We start from the raw sequence: 21,874 nt of genomic DNA on the forward strand, positions 1-21,874 counted from the left end.
TTTGCAGTCTGAAGTGAACTCAGTGCTGCTGCGGTTAGACTCAGACTGCCTGAGCTTGGTGTATCACACCATAGCTACTGATTTGACTTTGGGTGCTATGTCTTGATCCTTCCCTGCTTTTCCGTGTGAATTGCTTGAGTACAGAGTTCTTGAAAAGCTTATTTACTTTACAAAATAGTGTATGGATCTTTACTGCTGCAGAGACTTAATTCAAATCAATATGACAGTGATGGATCTTGATGATGTTTCACAAATTTGTATGTGCATGCTCAGGAATTAATTCAAGATAATTGAATAGATTTGTATAATTTCATTTTTAAATGAGACCCAATTCCCCATAGTAGTGATTTTCTGATCTGTTGTTCCTGTCAGACTGCACTACTAAGGATCTTTGGTTTTCTGTGCTATTACCTTCCTAGTTATCCAATTAAACACTAATCAGCTTATTTAATAAGCTAGATTATAGTATCTGTACTGGACTAAGTTTGTGACAGAGATAAACACAGATATTTAAGATGCACAATGTGTTATGTTAAAGTAAACAACAGACTACCTATCATCTGGAGATAGGCAGGCATCTGACTAACCAACGTTAACTAATCTATGTGTTTTCTGGGGAAAAAAAAAAATGCTTTGAGGATCAGTTGAGCATATCATTCACATTTAAATCTAGGAAACGGAAAAGAGAATAAAAAGACCATTCAACAGATCCATGTTAAAATTAAATTAAAAAAACCCCACAACCCTTTACATACAGCCTGCTTGTGAACATCCTAACTGTTTTTTACAGAATCTGGGATCAGTCTTTGCAGAACAAACTGACAAAATTCATCAGGAATTGAAGCAGCCAGAAGCTGATTTCCAAATATGTTTGTTTTGTTTTGTTTTGTTTTAAATACGCATCTCTGTTCAGGTTTTCCCCAACTAATCCATCTGTCTAGATTACAGGGTAGGATTACATGGAATTAATATTGATGCTGTATCTGACATTCTATCAGTATAATGTGATGTTTCGTCACTTTTGGGTTTCCTAGCCTAGCATATGATTTTTCTGATTTCCCCCCCACTTGTGACGACTGCCATCTTGTCTCATACAACAGTCCCACAATAATTCCTGCTCCGAGCAGTTTGCGGTGAAAGAGAAGACAAGCTGAAACCCAGAGAAAGACAGAAGAGGCAGGAAACACTGGCTCTAACTGCAAGTTGCACCAACCACAAAAACTGTTTTCTATCCTGTTCTCATAAATCCTCAACAAGCCACTAATTTCTCAGCAAATGGAGCACGTAATTTTCAAAAGTAAGTAAGATCACACAGAATCACAGAATCACAGAATGGTAGGGGTTGGAAGAGACCTTGAAAGATCATCTAGTCCACTCCCTGCCACCAAAGCAGGACCACCTAGAGTAGGTCACACAGGAACGCGTCCGGGTGGGTTTTGAATGTCTCCAGAGAAGGAGACTCCACAACCTCTCTGGGCAGCCTGTTCCAGTGCTCTGTCACCTTCTCAAGATCTTCCCTTTATTATAAAGATTACTATCTGGTCTATGCAAACCAGTGGAAAATCAACACCTGCCATTTGAAGGAAGCTGTAGGGCTCAGGCTCTGCATTTTTGCAAATGACAGGATTATTTTTTTCTTTATTTCAATGACCAAATCAACTGTTAATAACAGAAGATCATGTGATCTTCAATGAGTTTCTTGGCCTTGATATGAAATGTTTAAAGTAATGTAGCCTTTCCCTTCAGAACAGTCATGTTGGCAAAGATGAATGTTCCAAACTGTTTTGAAACAAATCTACAGTTAAGCTCCAAGGAAATCACTGAACATAAATCAAGACAGACTTGGATTCACTTAATGTATTTTGATGAGAACTCCAGAGTAAATATACAGTGATACTGCTAACAGGAGTGACACTTTGTGTGGTCATAACTAAAAGCACAGGTGCATACTCAAACTTCACAAACTGTTTCTTCTCAAAGGCACAAGAGTCAACATCAAGGTTATGTACAGTGTTTATGATGGGATTCCACACACCTTTCACATAGTCCCACAGACGTAATGCAGGGCCTTACTGAAGAACAGTTTTAGAGTGAACAGATGATGACATGTTGGTTTATTTATTTTTAAATTAATTCCTTTTATTTATTCTTAAACTAGGATCATAGCATTTCTGGTACACTCTCATGAATCTGTCCTTTGAGGAGGGAACTAAGGAACCTGGATATCCACACGTAAGCACTCATTTTAGAAGCAAGAAGGTGCTTAAAATCAAATCACGCTGGTTTGGGAAAGAGTTCAAAATTCTTCCACTTTTAAAAATCATTACTTTCATCACTTTCATCACTTTTATTATCATTAAGTGACAAACACAGTCCAGGACAATTTGATCAGTTAAGGAGATCATTCTATTGACTAAAATATTGCCCCTGTGATATGAATGTACTTTCAGATTGAGGTTCTGATTAAACATTACTAAAGTGAGTTTTTTGGGGTGGTAAAGGGTCTTGCTTGCTTGTCTGTTTTAGTACTCAGTAGATGCCATAGAGTAAGCCTTTAAGACCTATCTTTTCTGTCATTCCCACTGGGGCAAATAAGAAGTAAGAAATAAGAAATTTCACATAGATCAGCTACCAGAGTTACAGAACTCATTTGAGTACGGGAAAATAGACTTATTTTCTATTATTCTGTTGCTTAGTCCCATAACAGTTCTTCTATGATTTTGTTAGAAAAAAATCTATGTATAACTGCTGAAAAAAATCTTTTTCATATGATTCAGTGATAAATTTTGTAAGAAAAATTATAAAAGTATTTAAAACTGTGTCAAGAAAGATCTTGGGGTGATGAACTCACTCTCTGAGAAAAGCAGTAGATAGCCAAATTTAGCTATTTTACTTGTAAAACTTTCTGAAGAAGTTTAGTTACTTACTTCACAGTCTCAGAAGGGAATGCTTCATTACCTTTGCTATCATACTGCTTGCAGTCACTGTAATATAAGCCCGTATTTTCCTATGGCATGATTAAATACAATATTTAAGACTTAAATGAATCCATTAATATGACAAATGCAGAAATGACAGCTCCCATTTTTATAAAAAAATTATCAAACAAAGTCTAGTATATAATAACACATCAGTTTAATTTTATATTATTAGAAGCTAACTCAGTGGAAAAAATCATTATTGAAAATTATTCTTAGAGTATGTCCCTCAAATAACATAAATGGAATACTGAGGCACAAAATCAGTGAAGCTTCATTTAAATATAAATTCTTCCTCAATGTTTTCAAGGTGCTGGAATGACAGTAAATGAAATGCCCGTTAAATATTTATGCAGCACATATCTCAGAAGTGATATAGCTTTTTCTCTTCCCTAGAAAAACTTCAGCTACTCTGAGGGATAAGTGTAATTCAGGATTTCTTCTGCAAACCCACTATGTAATGTCTATTCTACATGTGGTTTAATAGCTGTATTCCTCAAGGAAAATATTGGATGGAATGTAATAGCTGGATTTAAAGAATGGATTGTCTATTTGACACCTAAACATAATTATGCTATTTTTCCACAGGTTAAACATTCACAGTCTACTTTACAAGTTTACTGGACATGATGTAGATCCACAGCTAACACAGATTTGACTCCTCTTGTCCTGAATATAATTCTTATTATCTTTACTCAGATACTTCCTAATCATAATTTGTAAATCAAAGCCCCCAAACAGTGTGCAAGTTCTGCGTCTGGCCAAGCAGGACTTCTAACCAACTCAGCAACTCAGCGCATGCCCTCAAGTACCAAAAACTAATACTACTCCCAGTGCTCCAGGAAAAAACAAATTTGATAGCTATGCAGCAAGCTGATTCTAAAGATTTTAGAATCTTTTAGAATATTTTAGATAATACATCAGGAATATTTTAGATATATATCAAGAACTTGATGCTGATGTACGAACTTTCTGCTCTCCAGTCCCACTCACTGCAAACCAAGTCAGGCAAAAATTAGGGAAGTTGTATATTCCAGATCTAACACCATTATCTAAAAATCCCTACACCTAATCCCATAATCTTTCTCAGCCTCTCTCAAATAGAAAATAAAATGCATCCATCTTAACAGATCTTTCTAATAAAAGAGATCAATAATCATGTTCTGGAGCATGAAAACAATGAGAATACTTTCATATACTTAACATGAACAACAATAAAACCTGTTAAAGGCTCATATTGGATCTAGCACAGTTATTAATTGCTGTCAACACAACGGCAGTCTTTTTTCCAAGGCTATGAACAAATTTGCAGCAGTATGCCTTTTTTTTCCTGATACTGTATTATGACAGTCCTTAGGAAAATCATACTTCCAAAAAGCCAAAAAAAAACCCCAAACCCCTCCCCTCCCCCCAAAAAAACAAACAAAACCACACCAATGAAACAAAACAAAACAAAACAACACCAAAGCCCAGAGAGAAGGAAGAATTTACTTGTAACAGAAGGTTCACCCTGGAGGGCTTATACAGAGGTAGGCTGATTCCAAATTAAAGTATACTGCTTCATAATCAAAGCTCTCATAAATTTAAATTAAAAGTGTACACAAAAACTCTGTGAACAGTGACCTAACCAGAAGCAGTATTTACTTTACAATAAGGCACAAGTAAATAATTTTGAATTTAACGTTTTATACTTTTTTAAAAACAGAAATAAATTCATCTGGAAAAACAAGCATACTTGATACTTTTTTAAAAGAGATACAAACAGAAAAAAAAGAAATTATGTATTTTTTTCTGAGTTAAAACATCTCATCTTTCCAGAACTTTTTTTTTTTTTTGGCTTCTTGTTTCAGAAGAAAATCCCCAAACAAGCAGTTAATATTTTTCTTTCCAACTGACCAAAAGTTATTTTGTCTTATTTTTGGTTCAGCTTCTGAAAAGAAATCAAGTTTTTCACATTGCTTTAGCCAAATTATACCTCATTGTTAAGACGTGTCTAAAGATTGATTTGCATGAAAAACCTTTGAAAAACAACTTTTTAGCAATGAAGCTTTAAGAGATCAAAAAATCTGTCTGAGATTTACTGTAGGGCCTTTGCATATTACTGGTCAATCACAGAGGTCAAGCTCTCCCATATGAGGTATCTAATATTAGATTTAAATATCTATATTTAAAGACCAAAATCTTTGGCCTGATTTTTAACAAGATGAGCATTTCTTGCCTAACTGCAGAAACTCAAGTTCAAACAATTTGCCTTACACTCTCTTTTCTCTCAATGTCAGGAAAATGAGAAATAAATGTAAATGTAAAATGGGAAATAGAAGACTTCTGAGCTTCCCAAATGCACTGTGAGGATAAAGTGTCAAGTCTGATGAATCCTACTATGATGTACATTGTGAAAAGCTTATCAATAATATATCAGGAAAGGATTAGAGGCAATGTCACTGTAACAAAGTGGATTAAAATAGTTCTAACTGCTTTGAAAAACACCTTTCCGTCTCCATCTGCAATACTTTCTCATACCCAGCCAACCACCATCTCTCATGCATATATCATTACTCTCCCCAAGTAACAGACCTACAGACAAAGTATTACTGCTTTTCACAATATTTCTTGCATTAATTGACTAAAACTCTAAGGAAAATGCCACTGCTACGTGGAACAGCTGTGGAGCTATGAGCTAAAACAAGCCCACTGGCTTCAATAATCACAATTAGACTAAAGCAACACTAAGGATCACCATTAAAATCTGTCTGTCTGTCAGTATCTGTCCATCCCATCCATCCACTTTTGTTCTAAAAGATGCTCTTTTGATAGCTAAGATCTTATCTAGGAAACACCAATCAATCCATGTAAACAGACCCAGTTTCTATAGCATCACTACCCACCACTTGAATTTGGCAGGGGAAATATTCATCAGTATTCGCTGTCTCTGATGTGAATCGGTTTCCAGTAGCTGAGCTATAACTAATCCAGCAAAAGAAAGCAATTAAGAGTAAAACTTTTCAGGATACTAAAGATAGCATGTGAGTGTCAAGGCTAGGGATCATTAAATGAAGTGAGGAATTGGCAGGTAGCATAAAGTAACAGACATGGTTACCTTAAAGGTTAATAAATTTCCTTCTCTTCTTCCCACCCTTGTTCTAAGCTGCTGCAAATGATGTAAAATAATTGTTTTGACAGACTTATTTTCCCCCTAGACCAGATGTGTTGATCCCCCTTAGGTTCTTTAAGCAGAGTGATGGCAGATTTTAATCTTCCTCTGCCCACTGTAGCAGCTGTACAAACCCTTCATTAACATAAGAATGGTGGTAAGTATGTGCTATTAAAATGGGGAGGGGGGGTGTTCTTCTGTATCCTTCTTTATAAATCATTGAATTTTACACTATGAGTAGGTGCTAAATTAGGAATGAATAAACGCATTTCAAACCGGAACTTGGCATCCCATGTATGCTTATTCTCTTACAGATGAACCAAATTTTTAGCTTGAGAATTTTTGCATGTATCCAGTGCCAAGGCAAAGAAGTTGTGTAACATATTTTAGAAAGATTTAGCAAGAAAAAGGAATTTTTCTGCCAAAAAAAATCCATACTCTTACAATGCTTTTTATTCCAGTTTTCATTTGCATAGAAGTCAGGCTTTGGCATGTAGCATCTGTTAACTCTGCTACAATTATGTCAGCATGGCGAATTTTTTTTCTTTCAGAAGGATTACTTTTCTCTTTGAGGTGATGCAGTTCTTAGACAACTTAAAACTCAGCTGCTTTCCTTAGGTTTCTCTTGATACTTCCCTTCACTACAGATGTCATTACTGAGAATTTACTGAGTCACTCTCAGTAAATGGTGAGTGCAGGATTATTTTTTTATGAAGAGAAGAACCGAGACAGTTGATCCTTTGCATATTTAAGAATTTATTTGGTGTCAAATTAAGAATAAAAGTGTACTTTGCCAAGCACAGAAATCATCACAAGATAAGGTCTGCTCTGGCTGCTGCTCACTAGGGATACAGACATTGTCCCTACTCTTCTAAAGCCCTAAGACATCAAATTGCACAGGAAATCTTTGGTTTCTTCCTTTTCGTATTCAAACATGCACACATAAAGCATTTTCTATATGCACATATATACAAATATATCTCTCCATTTATATATTCATATATATAGAGAGAGTTCTATATATATGTATGTATAAATAAGTTCTTTCCTGCACCAGCTGCCACCTCTGAAGCATATGCCTGGCTAGGAAAGCAGACAAATGCTTTTTGAAGCAGATACATCTTCTATTTCCATAGCATGCTGGCAGGAGGCGGTAGTAAGGATTAAGAAATTGGTTCTATTCTTGCTAAGAGCCAACTGGCTGGGAGGATGCTTTGGGGTATTGTGGATGTGATATGTTGGTAACTCCTGAACTGAAGAGAAAAAATGAATTTGTATGAGGATATCTGAAATCTCTGTCTATTCCATGCTCATCACACAGCTACCTAGGCTAGTTCTTTGCGAGGATGCTGCAAATCATGTCTGAAGCCTCCGAGCCAAAATCTGACAGGCCTTTCTTTACACTACCTCTCTGACATATATACTACAACATCCAGGCTCTTTGCATCTTCTTCAAAATTCAGAAGGTCAAATTTTGCTCTCAGATGTCAGCACACAACTCTCATTGCCCTGATTTCAATCTTACTATGGTTTAATTTCTGCATAACCTCTGTGCAAATAGCAATGTGTCACAGAGAAGGAAATTAAAAGTTAGACAGAGCCTTTTAGCCAAGCACCCATACTTCATTAAATTACATTGCCTGCACTGAGATAGGGAAATAACAAGGAACAACAGACACTTTGAATTCTTACTAATATCTCTCATCCTCATTTCCATTCTACATGGAAGCTGAGTACTGGATTTGCAGCAGCTCAGTAAACATAAAGACCCACATAGGTGTGCTAATGTTCCATCCCCTACCTCCTGCAGACTAAACGCTGATCTAGCACATTCATGTTTGTTCAAGATCATGGTTTGGTCTTTAGTCTGAGCCTTCCATTAACTGCAGTATTTCCTGTTCTGTAAAGAAGTGATTATCTATATCACAAGATGAAAAACTATTTCAGTCTCTAATGACTATGATTTGGACGTGGTTAAGTCCTGACCTATGCCCTACATATTCCTGTTCCCACTGCCTCTGAGGGTATATAACTTCAGTTGCTAATACAAGCAGACTAAAGTAGAGGGCTGGACTGTATCTGACAATGTCTGCATATACCGCTAAACCAGCTCTTTGCAAACAGATTCCCCAGTTGTATGCTTCAGCTGCGTCCAAGTGTGGAAGTGCCCTAGTGCATGCTGAAGCCCTTGCACAAAACACCAGAAACTTGGAGTATCTTCTGTGCTATAGACAACATATTCCAGACTGTATCTAATGCTACACATAACATACATAAGGGATGGAGGAATTTTTGAAAGCAGAGGAAAAACAGAATAGAAAATGATCTGTCTCTGTCCCCAGTGTGGAAGCATATCTCTCCAAATCAATCCTGCTATTAATTAGAAGTGATGATTGGCCACTATGAGCACTGGGTGGATCAGCTGTCTGCAGACAGCTCTACCAGCACGTCAAGAGCTTGCTTCTCCAAAGAGTGGTAAGAAAGCCCTGTTCACACCTCAACTACGTCCCAAAGTCCAGGATAATCGTAAGAGCCTGTAGCCCATGTCCTTACTCCCACTGTGGATAGCCTGAGATCTACCCAAATTCACCTTTGTGGATGGCTAGGACTTACTTTGAATCATACTAGGCAATCTGGTTTTGACCTTATTCACACACCTTTGCCCAAAAACATATGAGAATGTTCTAGGTAGCAGAAATGTCAAGAACCATTCACCTGGCAGGGAAGTGCTACTAAGAGGACTGCCTTACTTTAGCCACAGGTGCATCAGTTGGACTATCCAATGCCACTGTGCTTCTGCAGGCAAGCAAGAACATGAACAACTGGCAAAATTTGGCACCAAACCCCACCATGTGGGAGTTACGGCCCACCACACTTCACCAGCCCTGAAGTTGTTATGCTGTCTCCAAATTTGCAGCACTGTAATTGAAAGCATCATCAGGCACTGCCACAGCTGATCCTTGTTGACAGTGATCAGAATTAATGCATGAACCATTATTGTTTGAACTAAACAGACAGCATCTATACGTGAGAACTGAAACAATTTCAGATGTACAACAGAGTGGGCAAAACAGGGAGGACAGGCATAATGACTACTAGTGAGTGGGTTACACACACATATTCATTTGTCAGAGCTTTCAAATGTCATAACAAAATAGAAGATATTGACATTTTCCCAAGAGCATATAAAAAGTTCTGTCTCCAATTACTGCAGAGTTAAGGTAAAAATGGGGGGAGCAGTGAACTCCAGCTAACTTTGTTTTCCTTTTAAATCAACTTTCAACGGCTCCTGAAAGAGGACAGGCATCAGTTTTCAGAATTCGCAGTGCTTTATTTATTTTATTTTTGTTTAACTCACAGAAAACATACATAGGCAGGAGCTGAGAATTACTGTGGCCTTTTTGCTGCAGGTAGAAAAAATGTCCCTGTATCCATTGCCAGTTAAAATTGACACAAATTGTTCTTCTCTGAAGAGAAAAATTGGTGGCAGCTTGGAAACAAATTACAGCTTAAAATTTCCAGCACAGTGAGCAGTGCTCTGCAGAGAAAAAACATGTTCAAGAAATCAGAAACACGTAGAGATCAAACAAAAATGCCAGCTAAATCTACCTTTGAGAGAAACTGATAGGATGAAACAGAGCTATGTAGTTCCTCTGGTCTACACTGACAACAGAGGAATCCCTTCCTTCTTCCTCCCTTCCTCTCCCTCTCTCACTCCCTCTTCTTCCTTCCTTCCCCCTTTTCCCTTCCCTCTCTCTTTTTTCTTTTCTCTATCACAGTATATTGTGCTTGAAAACTGGAAAAACTTGATCCCACGCTCCAGATCTAATACCAACTCAGATGATGATAGGAAAACATAAACCAAAACTTTGCTGCTCAGAAAGCTTCTCCTATGAAACATGACATAAACTGAAGGTCATAGGTTGAGATTGGTCCTAATGAAAAGATGACACCCAAGTGGAAAGGTATTCTCCTGTGGACACTCTCTCCTAAGCTGTAATTCTGACTTTGCATCTTCCTTGAAACTATCAGGTAATTATTTATCACATCACAATACATTCTTATCTCATTCCTGTGGTCATTCATCTGAATGAAAAGTAGAGCTCAAATTGTAACTGAATCTACAGTAAAGTGAAAAATGATTGAGGACTTCCATGGGGTTAAGAAGGAAGAAGGAGATTCCATAGCATGAGCACATGGGAAGCTGTTTCAAGGTCTTTTTTTCTATTTTCTGTTGTGGGATGGGGTGGGGAGTTGTTTGGTTTGGGATTGGGGGATGGGGTGTGGGGTGGGTGGGGGGGTGTTAATGTTTCTATTTAACAGCTCCTTAACAACACAATATGGGGGAAAAAAACCCATAGGAATTAAGGACCAGAATCTAGAAACTTTCTTATGCTCCACTGAACTGCTAGAGTCACACATACTCCTTGCACTAACGAATTCAGAAGCACCTTCTAAACAGCACGGATGTTTCTCTCCTAAAAGGCAACAGGAAAGTTTAATCCAAGGTGGTTGCTGCACAAGACATAGCTCGCTATTCCACTTTTCAGAGAATGCTCTAATCACGAGGCTGTAGGGAAGTAACAACTCTCTGCTCTTCTGCTAGCCATTCTTGAAAGAAAGCAGTGGTATGCTCTGCAAGATGACAAATCCTACAAAGGCTCCTCCTACACTGCCTAAGAAACTGGGGTCCTCAAGGAACAGAGGTGGTAGAAAACTTTTTTTTCACCTAACAGGCCCTGTGCATAGTCTTATGCTAACTACTCAGTCAAGCCTGAGACAGGTCTAGCTTTCAACAACACATGGACCTAGTGATGCAGAATTGAGTGTTTCATGCAAATGAAAGGAGACTCAGAGGTCCAACAACTCTATACGGAAAGTTAATTCAAATATGCAGTTTACTAGCCTGTATCCATAACCTCCAGATAGCCCTGTGCAATGTAATAGGGTCCTGGAAAACCAAGATCCGTTACTGCTGAGGATATAATGAGAAGGCAGAAAGAAAAAAGTGACCTGTTAAGGGAAATTTTAGAAGCACAGCTTATATTCAAAAATTCACATGAAGTTTTAAAGTTTCAGGTTGAGACTGTGCATTTCATTACAATATTTGCTAACTGGTACATCCCAACCTTTTGGTGACCTTCTAGAATATGCGTTCTGCTGAAATGAAAACTGTTACAGAAAACATCACATAAACATTGAAACACTCTCAAAGGCACCGCATGCACACCGTGGTCAGGTAAAAAAGAGAAACAGGAATCCGCAGTTTAAATTCCTTTTCACTTGAAGCAGCAGAGATAAAACCTTGCATTATCTTTAAAGACTGCAATAAAACAGACTTTGAAAGGCAATCCTTCATGGGGACACTAAAGCAATGAAATGCTGGCAGAAGTAATTACGCAGAAACATTTTTGCAAATAATAAGAAATATCTACTTTCATCTAACTATTTCTTGGCATGGATATTTATAAGAAATTTCTCTTAATTTCACTGCAATTTCTGTGCACAATCCAGTGGTTAGAACAGAACTTGCAAAGGAAATGAAAAATTGCTTATTTAAGTTTCAGATATTTTCTGATAAATGAAAACTTTTTTCAGGACTTTGATTTTAATCACTCTCCTTCCACTAATGCATCTTTCCTCCTTGCTTCTATGCTGTTATAAATATGCAAAAAAAACAGACATTGCCTCCTGGTGTTGGACATTACAGATGAAAAATTCCAGAATGTTTTTTTCAAACTGTTCATGTACTTTGCCTTTTAGCAAATTAACAGTTACAATTTTTGCCATCACAGCCACCCCTTTTTCTACAGAACACACCTCTCAGAACACCCACGGAAAACAAGCTGACAAAGTCTAGACAATTTATTTTCCTCTGAGTATTGTCAACTATGCAGTTTTTTGAGTCCTTTCTATCACTACCCAAGTTTCATGTTTACTCTGTGGCTGCCAATTCTGTACTCTTTACAAAGGCCTTGTTTGGCTCTTAACATCTCTGCTTTAGGTATCAAGGAAATTTAAAGTCATATATATAAATCTTCTAGAAGATTTCTTAATGAAAAGCCTAGCAAAAGGATAGGAGCTGGCTACCAAACCACCACCTAGATAGCAATAGCCTTTAGAGTGACAAGTATGCCACAGTAAGCAATGTTGTAAACCCTATGACTTTTTGAGACTGTAAATGAGAATGACTGTTCCTCAGTCCTTGTTAAAGGAAATTGTCCACACTCTGGACAGGCACGAAACAGAAAGGGGATTCATATGGAGAGAGGGAATATATTCCTACAGCTTCCAGATTGACTGACAGATTTTTACCACCTACGTGCTGAGAATGGTGGCCCACATTCCTGATTCCAACAGAAGCGAGGACATTGATGAGTTTATTTTAGTGATTAGAGTTGTTTCTTATATTACTAAAACTGCATCACAGACGTATTGTGGGTTACTTGAATCATGTATATTTTTAAAATGTATTTTATTCTCCTGAGCATTAATCAGTCTACAGTGATCATTTTTGTTCTTTCACTTAAAAAAGTAAAGGCCTCAGCAACGTAAGTTAAACAAATACATGAATCGGGTCTGGGAATGGTCTTGAGAGAGGAAACACTAATGATGGGAGTATATAAAATACCAAGCGATAATGCTTACACACTTTATATTGTTTTACTGGGTAATGACCCCTCCAACCTAAATTCACTGCTTAAAATCCAGTTAGGAGTGTGGTACCTAGAACCTTCTTTAGAGGACTGAAGAACAGTTTTTGTGGTGTTTTGTTTTGTTTTGTTTTCCAAACCCAGCCAAAGAAGATAGATGTGGCGGGTCTATGTTTTATGGTAGCATTCACCCAGTATGTAGATATCTGATATTCAATTATTGGATTCTTACCCGCACTTCTCAGTTCCTTAGAAACTGCTCTAACCAACCACTCCTAATGCTGCCACTGTATTTTATTTATTATATTTGTTTGCATGCATTATGCCCTTCTCTCCCCAGTTATATTTGATTTTATCTACCTTGTGCACAGGCTAGAAAAACCTGTCTCTAACACAGACAACGTATTTACTATTCACTGCAGGCTAGAGAACCCTTTTCATCTGAGAGCTGCTTGGCGTTCGCAGTAGCTGACGCTCAGTCCTCCATCCGCAGGCAGAACTCCAAATTCAGAAATCAGTCTCCTGGCATCCCTGCAGCGTGCCACTAGGGACAATCAATGAACAATAGAAAAGTCAGTATTTGTGAGACTGGGGCTGTAATTTTCTGTCAGAAACTCCAGGTTTGCATGCAAAGGTTATACAAGAAATGAAATACAAAAGGAGAAAAAAAATTTCAATTTTAAAATCCTGTGTGAACATTTGACTAATCCCATCATCCACAAAAAAGGTCTCCCAGGTAATAGCCCACACAGAGACAAGGAATTAAGGCAGTGCAGTTTAAAAGCCTCCTGATCTTTCAGCTGCAATCTTTGCACTTGATATGGCCATTCAATATACACCTACATTATCCATTGCAGTATAACATGAAGTAAGTCAGTATAAGCCAAATTTGGTTGCAATACACAAAATCAATTTAGCCACAGAGGGTCGCTGGCACAGAGCCTGGGCTGCTGCTTCCTCCTCCCAAACATAGCGTGAATGATGCATACACTACCTAACAGTCCAGCAGGTCCCTCTCTCTCTTGGCTTGAGGCCTCAGGCCTTTTTCATGATGGCTGTTCCATAAAACTATCTGTGGCTGTACATACACATAGAAAGAGAAAATCCATGTCCCATTTGTTTACTATCTAAACAGGAATGAAAGACAAGAAGTGAGAGCTACTTTTAAGAAGAAGGGTCTGAGGGTAACTTTTAAAGCCTTGGGCAATGAAGGGAGAGGACAGGCTAAGAGAGGTGGCAGTGCAAGTCACCCAGCACTCAACCGGGAGGAAGTCTCTGAAATTTGGTCTTGATCAGAGCCTCCCAAATTGTAATGAGAGCTGTATCTTAGAGTAACGGGCTGCTACTGGTAATTCATGTGTTCTGGGAATGCCTGTATGAGATGACAAGGAGATCAGGTAAGGTCTTAAGACACCTCAAAGTTCAGGCACAGGAAAGGGGCTTTAGAAGGAATTCCACTCCATCATTACTTAGTTATCATCAACATAAAAATCCAGCCCAGTTTTGAAAGGAAGTCTGACACTCGCATCACTTCTTTGCAAAACTATTTTGCATTGTAATCAACACAGAAGGTGCTGCTAAGGTCTTAAGAAATAATACTGATTTGCCCTAAGTAAAAAGCTAAGCTTCTTCACCAGCACCAGTTTTTGAAAATTTAGATTTATATTATAAACACTTTGGACAGCTTGCTCCAGAAAAGATCAAACACCACTTGTTTCTTATTTTTCTTTTTATCAATTGTTTTCCTCTGTTGAGAAGTTGCCAAACTCAAACTGCTGAGTGCCACACAGCAACAAAAGAAGCCTTAACAGGACTGAAATTATTTTTGCTTGATTGCAGCATCTCAAAAGTCTCAGTGCTTCCTCTTGACTAAGTGTACTTTAAAAATGTTCTTTCAATTTAGAAACGAAACATGTATGTGAGAAATAGTGAGGGAGGAGTCGTAGAGGGAAGATTCTCTTCCTGGATTTAACACCCTCTGGAAGATGCCTGTGATGGTGGATGACAAAATGATGTTTTTAACAGCCTTATATTCCTAAATAGCTCAAACCTCAATTTTATAGCCTCAGAGAAAACAAAATGTGTCAAATTCATCAGACTGTATAATGGACCCTGAAAACTTTTATTTCCTTAATATGCTTATTAGCTTCAAGGTAAAATCATGTTTTACGTTGAACTTATTCTACATTCAACTCATTTTAGACTAAGGGCTCAAACACAGGATGAGTGTTAGCAAGTATCTGCACCAGCAATATCTATGTGCATCCTCTGAGTTGCTGGCAAACAAAGTAATGCAATCACAAGTTGCTTCTGATGACCTAAACAGTGACACTATCAAAAAGCCTAGCGCTAGTTCCAGCTAACCCAGCTGGCTTCAGATTTCTACAGCAAAGGAAAAGCAGCATAAACTTGCGGCTGTAAAATGAAAGGCTATAAAAGTACAGTTTTGTCTTAGCCTACAATGCAGGAGGGTTGAGATAAATCAAATTGCCTTGTAACACGTGTTACAAAGCTGTGCTTTAGTCTGAAGTTATCAGCTGCAGCGCCATCAGGTACAATTACTCAATCATGTAATTCATATACAGCTGTTGATCGCATACTATTGCAAAACAATAATTAAACACTACAGCTTACCAAGTCTACATGATTAAGAGATGACACTGCTTGATGTACTACAGAACTGCTAGCAACACCTGTGTGAACTTTAGCCATTATACTGGACCTGGACAGTAACTTATCCATTACAGCCACAGCAGGTCCTTTTCCATAGGTACTCATACAAAGCTTCCCATCAACTTTCTTCAGGTAGCCTCTCTTCCACATATTCATCTCTATACCATACATCAATTACAGCACAAGAAAGTGTCCTGGAACAGTCCTGGATCAGAGGATGCCCACTGATATTAGGAAGAGGTATATTAATATCCACTGTGACTACAACTGGAACATATGAGTATCTTGGCCTTTCATCTTCATTTAGCAAGGGGAGTATACTAGTGAAACCTCACTTATATGTCATGTAGAGGAGTCACGCATACGATACAGAAAATGCATGCACGCACAAAATGACATTGCAGAATGGGCACAGTCAGACTTAATAAAAGATGATAATTAGTAGTAGTTATTAAAATTATTTTATGGTGTTATGTCATTACAAATATACTGGTAGCTTTTGTGAGATTAAGAGAAACTGACAATTTTTAGGTTGCTTAGAGAAATAACAACAGATGCTTATCTAATAAAATGAAATATTCTAGCCAAGGGTATTTCTAAGAAATCTGCCTTCTGTCATACACTGTCAAGTTTCCAGTGTCAAAAAATAACTACCTTTAGCCATAAAACTTCTAAGTACGTTCATAGGAATTTTGCAATTCTGAGATTGCATCTGAAGTCACTTTTTCTTACTGATTGAGAACTGCTTAGACTTTCTATCCTAATTTTATTACTTACTGCTATTTAAAACTGATTATTTTGCACATCTCTGATCCCAGGATCCCATAACACTTAACAAAGAATTCTATTTTCCGAAGAAACACAAATCACACATCTGAATGAACTGAGCCATAGTTACTGAAAATATGGAAGTAAACATTTAGTACTTGACAATTTGAAACATTTGTTTTAGCACCTATGGAGGGATATACATGACTGTAAATAAAATTTACATTTTAGTCACAAATTGGTATTTTTATTTTTCACAAATGGAATCTTACCATGCACATGGTACTTTACGTGACAAAAAACAACCCAGTGTTATCAGAATCCACATATGAGTCCTCTGAGGCATTATCTCAAAGGATCCCCCAGAACCTCCATTTGGCAAGCCTTTCTACAACATGTACAATGAGAATGGTCATGCAGTTGTGTAACAGTGGTGCACCTGCAGAACGATGCCTTTCTGAAAGGTTTCAGAATAACACAAAAGTTCCTTTGTGCTGCCCACTTGTGTGTCCAGCTTAAGTTTCTAATAGCTACAGAAAAGGCATTCTTCAGTGCATTGAGGAATGTTAGACAAAATTGTGACCATCCTTAATTTAACTCATAATTTAATCATGACTGTTAAGATCTATGTTCTATATAACCTAGCTTTCAAGCTTTCCTATAACCATAACTTCTATAAGTTCTTTGTGGTAGTTTCCAATATTTTTTTAATTATTTTTTTTTTTTTTTTTTGCTATAAAATCACTCTCTGGTGTAATTGTCTTGAAATACTGAAATGAACTTGATTTATCTCACAAAAATCCTTAACTCCAAACATAAATTGTGTTGATTGCAAATATCCCACTGAGGAGAAGAGAGAGAGTGGGAAAAAGTAGAATGAAAATGCATTCCATTCTATGCATGAACGAAGCTAGCAAATACATCTTCCTGTAACTGCATAAATATCTTGTGTGAGGGCACCTTTTGTTTTAGTTTCATTTTTCAAATTGATCTTTGTTCCATCTTCAGACACATCTGGTTTTCATATATCGGGGCATCTTCCCATAAGGTTCATTCTGCAACTTGTTTGTTCATTAACAGCATGCATGTGGAACTTATGCAACAGTGTGATAAGCTTCTGCTACTATACTGAGCAGTTACAAGTTTAGTGAGGACCAGCACAACACTGGAATAAAACCAAAACAAAACAAAGCAAAAAAACCTAGCTCAGTTCACTGTACAACTTTTCTGGCAGCTCTGCTGTGTATTTAATAATTAAAACTAGCACAAACTTTGTGTTGCTATGAGACTTTACCAAGCATAAGCACTGTGATCTCTAACATAAGCAAGGGAAGAAATTTTGCTAAAAATGTGACCTCCCACAAATTATATGAAATTTAGCTATAGCCTTCTCTTTCATCAGGTACAATACTTGGCAACTTCGACATTACGTTTTCAACAATAAATTGGCTAATTCTCTGGGCTTTTTAGGAAAAGACACTTTAAGCCCTGACGAATTTTTAGGGGGAGAAAAGGCAAAGAGAGAGCACATTTGAAAAAAACAAGTGCGTTAAAAATCATGTAATAACCTGAAAAAGTATTGGTGTGACTCTGCCATTTGAGACTACCTCTAGTGACTTTTTCTTGGGCTCCTATACCGATGCAGAGAGATTCTAGATCTCATGGACTGTAAGACCACAAGCACTTTCCTCCCTTCCTGCAAATTGGTTGCATTCTGTGCAACTCTGAGAAGCTGAAAATTTAGACAAATTCAATATAAGAAGTTTTGGTGCAATTTTTTTTTTCCCTGGTGTACACTTGAAACAGTGGTAATGTGAAACTGAATCTGTGGGGGAAAACTTTCAGTATTCTGTAATAAAATCAGCTGGAAAAGTTGTACCTTGCTCTCAAGGTGGAAAGTAAAACCATCTCCAGGAATCATCTCCTGAGAGGTGGGCTACTAATTCTCCCTCCTCCCTGTCCCTGCTCAACATTGTAATTCAGATGTCCCTCCTCTGGGGCTTCCCACAGGACTAACTATTACTACTTCGGTAAAACGTCCTTTATGACAACAGATACTGGAGGATTTCAAAGATGGCTTTGAAACAGGGTCCTATCTGAATCAGTAAGAATTCATTCTTTGTACTGTTGGCACTATGTTGTGTATTAAAAGACAAATCGTGAGGGACAGGGAGCTCGTGTTTCAGTAGAACACCTTCTTGAAGTTTGCTTTTTTAAAGAGTGATAAAACTCCTTCCCACAAGAAAAACAATTGTTTCCCACAGTCTCCACGTACATGTTGGAGAAAGTGCAATGAATACATGAGACATAAATCATAAAAGCAAGCCAAGACAGAGAGCCAGAACTCCATTCCTCTGATAATTAGATCAAATACCAGTAAAAAAACATTGTTTAACAAGAGCCTGTAAATTCCCAGGCAAGAGAATAGAATGGATAGTGAAGTGAGAGCAAAATTATTAAAAGAATGACACTGAAATCTAATACAGAAACTGAGCTTACTTCAGGACAGTTTCAAGCTCTTCCTCACCTATGCACACAACTCCAGATTTCTCCATCATTTTCTCTGTTACTGTGAGTACTCAAACCCGCCCATTCAGCTGCTTTACCCTTCCAATCTCCAACTGTAGCTTCTTCACCTCTGCGTACATTCTACATTTCTCTTCTGAGCGACTTCTTCACAATACAGGAGAGCCAGAGAAACATCCTAGTGATTTTCCAGCAGCTGCCTTTACATCACAAATGCCCATCCTCTGAGCAATGTCAATTCTTCATGCATCTTTCAATACATCAAACTACAAAAGGTTCAGTGCTGTACCGTATTCTCCCACCAGCACCCCCTGGAGTCCTATAGGCATATTTCTAACGCACCTTTGCTTCATTACCAGGGCGAGACTCAGTACTTGATAAAGGCAGATATCTTCCATATCTGACACTTTCTCTCAACCCGTACAGGATCAGACTTGTTTCTCTTTTTGCTCCCTCAGAAAAAAATGTTTATACAAGCAAACTTTGGTTATTGTGATTAAAAACCAGCAGAAATCAAGCACAGATGCAACTCTCCAGCATGATGTTTTGTGAAAGAGATATTTCCTGATCTGCAAATAAGCCCTGGTAACTCAGTGACGGGCTGCAAAGTTTGCTTTGTAATAGTGGTTAAATCATTCCGTTCTGCTTTGCTGCTGTTATCATCCTGCTCAGCCCGAGGCTATCCTTGTTGAGGTTGTGCTGTTCAATTTTACAAAGCCTTTAACATGGTAATGTAATATATTCTATCTACAAGTTTTCTCATTATTATGGGGTACCATCTCAATAATGACTCAATGAAGGGAAATAATCAGCTTTTGCTGCACAGTCTTCTCACCTGTGTCAGGGAAGACTAAAGCATAAACAAGTGGACTACTTACAGTAAAAAAATACAATATATATCAAATAACTGAATTCAACTATTATAGTGTGCAAAGTCTCAGGTAAATACATACTTCAGTCCTAAAAGGTCAATGGTGGTGTTATTGAGATGCTGGTTCAGGAAAAAAGAAAACAAAATTTTCATAGGTGATATGCCAGCTGAGCTTTGAAGAGCTTTCCATGAGAGCTAACAACTTACTTGCATCAGTGATTCTAAGAACTCTTCCAGGTTTACAAGAGAATCAACTTAAAAATAAAAGTATCTGGTTTAGGTGTTAAAGAGTTGTTTATTTACTTGGAAGAAAATAATTTTAATGGCACAAATAGGTTTGACATTTCCTGGTATGAACACTGTTTATCTTTCAGAAGATCAAAAAATAAACAAATCACATTTATGTGCCTGTTTACCAAAACATAATCTGAGGTTTTACAAGTGTAGGGGAAGAGATGTATTGCTCTGTGGCATGACTCAGGCATTTCAGTGAACATTTACAGCTGCTTTTTAATGAATATACAAGATGTCCTCCCAGACCTGCTGCGGATACCAGATTTCCAAAGTCACATTTTGATGGAATCTGATCCCTCACCACAGACATGGAACAGACATTTCCAATAAATTGTTTAAGATTTTACCCTGAACTACAGACATTTGTGAAAGTGGAATATGTATGAAGATCTACTTCCCAATTTCTTACTTTAAAGAAAATCTATGAAATGGGGATTTTTCTTTAAAAGTTTTGGTTTTGCCTATTGGCATGTGCGTCTTCTGTTTACAATTTCATATAACTCAAAACCTCAATATTTTGGCTTATCTGGACCAAGGAAGGCCTGAGATGACAGTAGAGCGGGTGCAACACACTGTAATGTTCTCAGCACAGGGAGAACAATCCTGCTCTTCTTCCACTTCTGCCACATTACTGCTTATCTACCACAGAGATTGCAGATTGTAGCTACTTTCGCATGAAACAGGACATCATTTTGGGCAGGGACTACATAACTGTATGTTTTGTTGTGACTGGGATTTGGGAAGCAAAACTATAACAAAAAACAGATAAAACAGGAGTCATGGTGTGTCACAGCTGTGTGGTGCAGCCAACATGCCGGAGTGAAGGGAGGCCATCCAGCGGGACCTTGACAGGCTGGAGAGGTGGGCCCATGCAAACAACATGACATTCAGCAAGGCCAAGTACAAGGTCCTGCATCTGGATTGGGGCAATCCCAAGCACAGATACAGTCTGGACGATGAATGGATCAAAAGCAGCCCTGAGGAGAAGGACTTGGTGGTGTCGGTGGATGAAAGAATGAGTATGAGCCAGCAATATGCGCTCACAGCCCGGAAAGCCAATCGCATGCTGGGCTGCATCAAAAGAAGTGTGGCCAGCAGGTCAAGGGAGGTGATTCTACCCCCTACTCTGCTCTGGTGAGACATCACTCGCAGTACTGTGTCCAGCTCTGGGACCCCTCAGCACAAGAAAGACATGGACCTGCTTGAGCAGGTCCAGAACAGGGCCACAAAGATGATCAGGGGGCTGGAGCACCTCCCCTGTGAGGACAGGCTGAGAGAGTTGTGGTTGTTCAGCCTGGAGAAGAGAAGGCTCCAGGGAGACCTTATAGCGACCTTCCAGTACCTGAGGGGGGCCTACAGGAAAGATGGGCAGGGAGTCTCTAGCAGGGAGTGATAGGACAAGGGGTAATGGTTTCATACTGAAAGTGGGCAGATTTAGACTAGATATTAGGAAGGAATTCTTTACGGTGAGGGTGATGAGACACTGGCACAGGTTGCCCAGAGCAGCTGTGGCTGCCCCCTCCCTGGCAGTGCTCAAGGCCAGGTTGGATGGAGTTTTGAGCAACCTGGTCTAGTGGAAGGTGTCCCTGCCCATGGCAGGGGGGGTTGAAACTAGATGGTCTTTAAGGTCCCTTCCAACCCAAACCATTCTGTGATTCTATGATTCTATGGTAATATTTCCTTCCACTAAAAATATTTTGATAATTGTAAAGTGTCTAGTAAAACAGGACATGGCAAAAATATATAAACAAATACATATAGCTATGAGAAAATAAGCAAGTGAAAAAAAGGTTACTCCCCAACCAACCAATCAAAGAAACAAAAAACTCACTTATACCAAAGCACCAAAACTTTATTTAGTGTCATCTCATACAACTGGCAAGCATCCAGTCTTGCCAAATATGATCACTGTATTTTGTTTTCAAGACACACAAGCTCAACTCTTGACATATAACTAAAT

The sequence above is a fragment of the Leptosomus discolor genome, chromosome 9, assembly GCF_034619465.1.
Source record: "Leptosomus discolor isolate bLepDis1 chromosome 9, bLepDis1.hap2, whole genome shotgun sequence".
In the NCBI taxonomy this organism is placed as follows: Eukaryota; Metazoa; Chordata; class Aves; order Leptosomiformes; family Leptosomidae; genus Leptosomus; species Leptosomus discolor.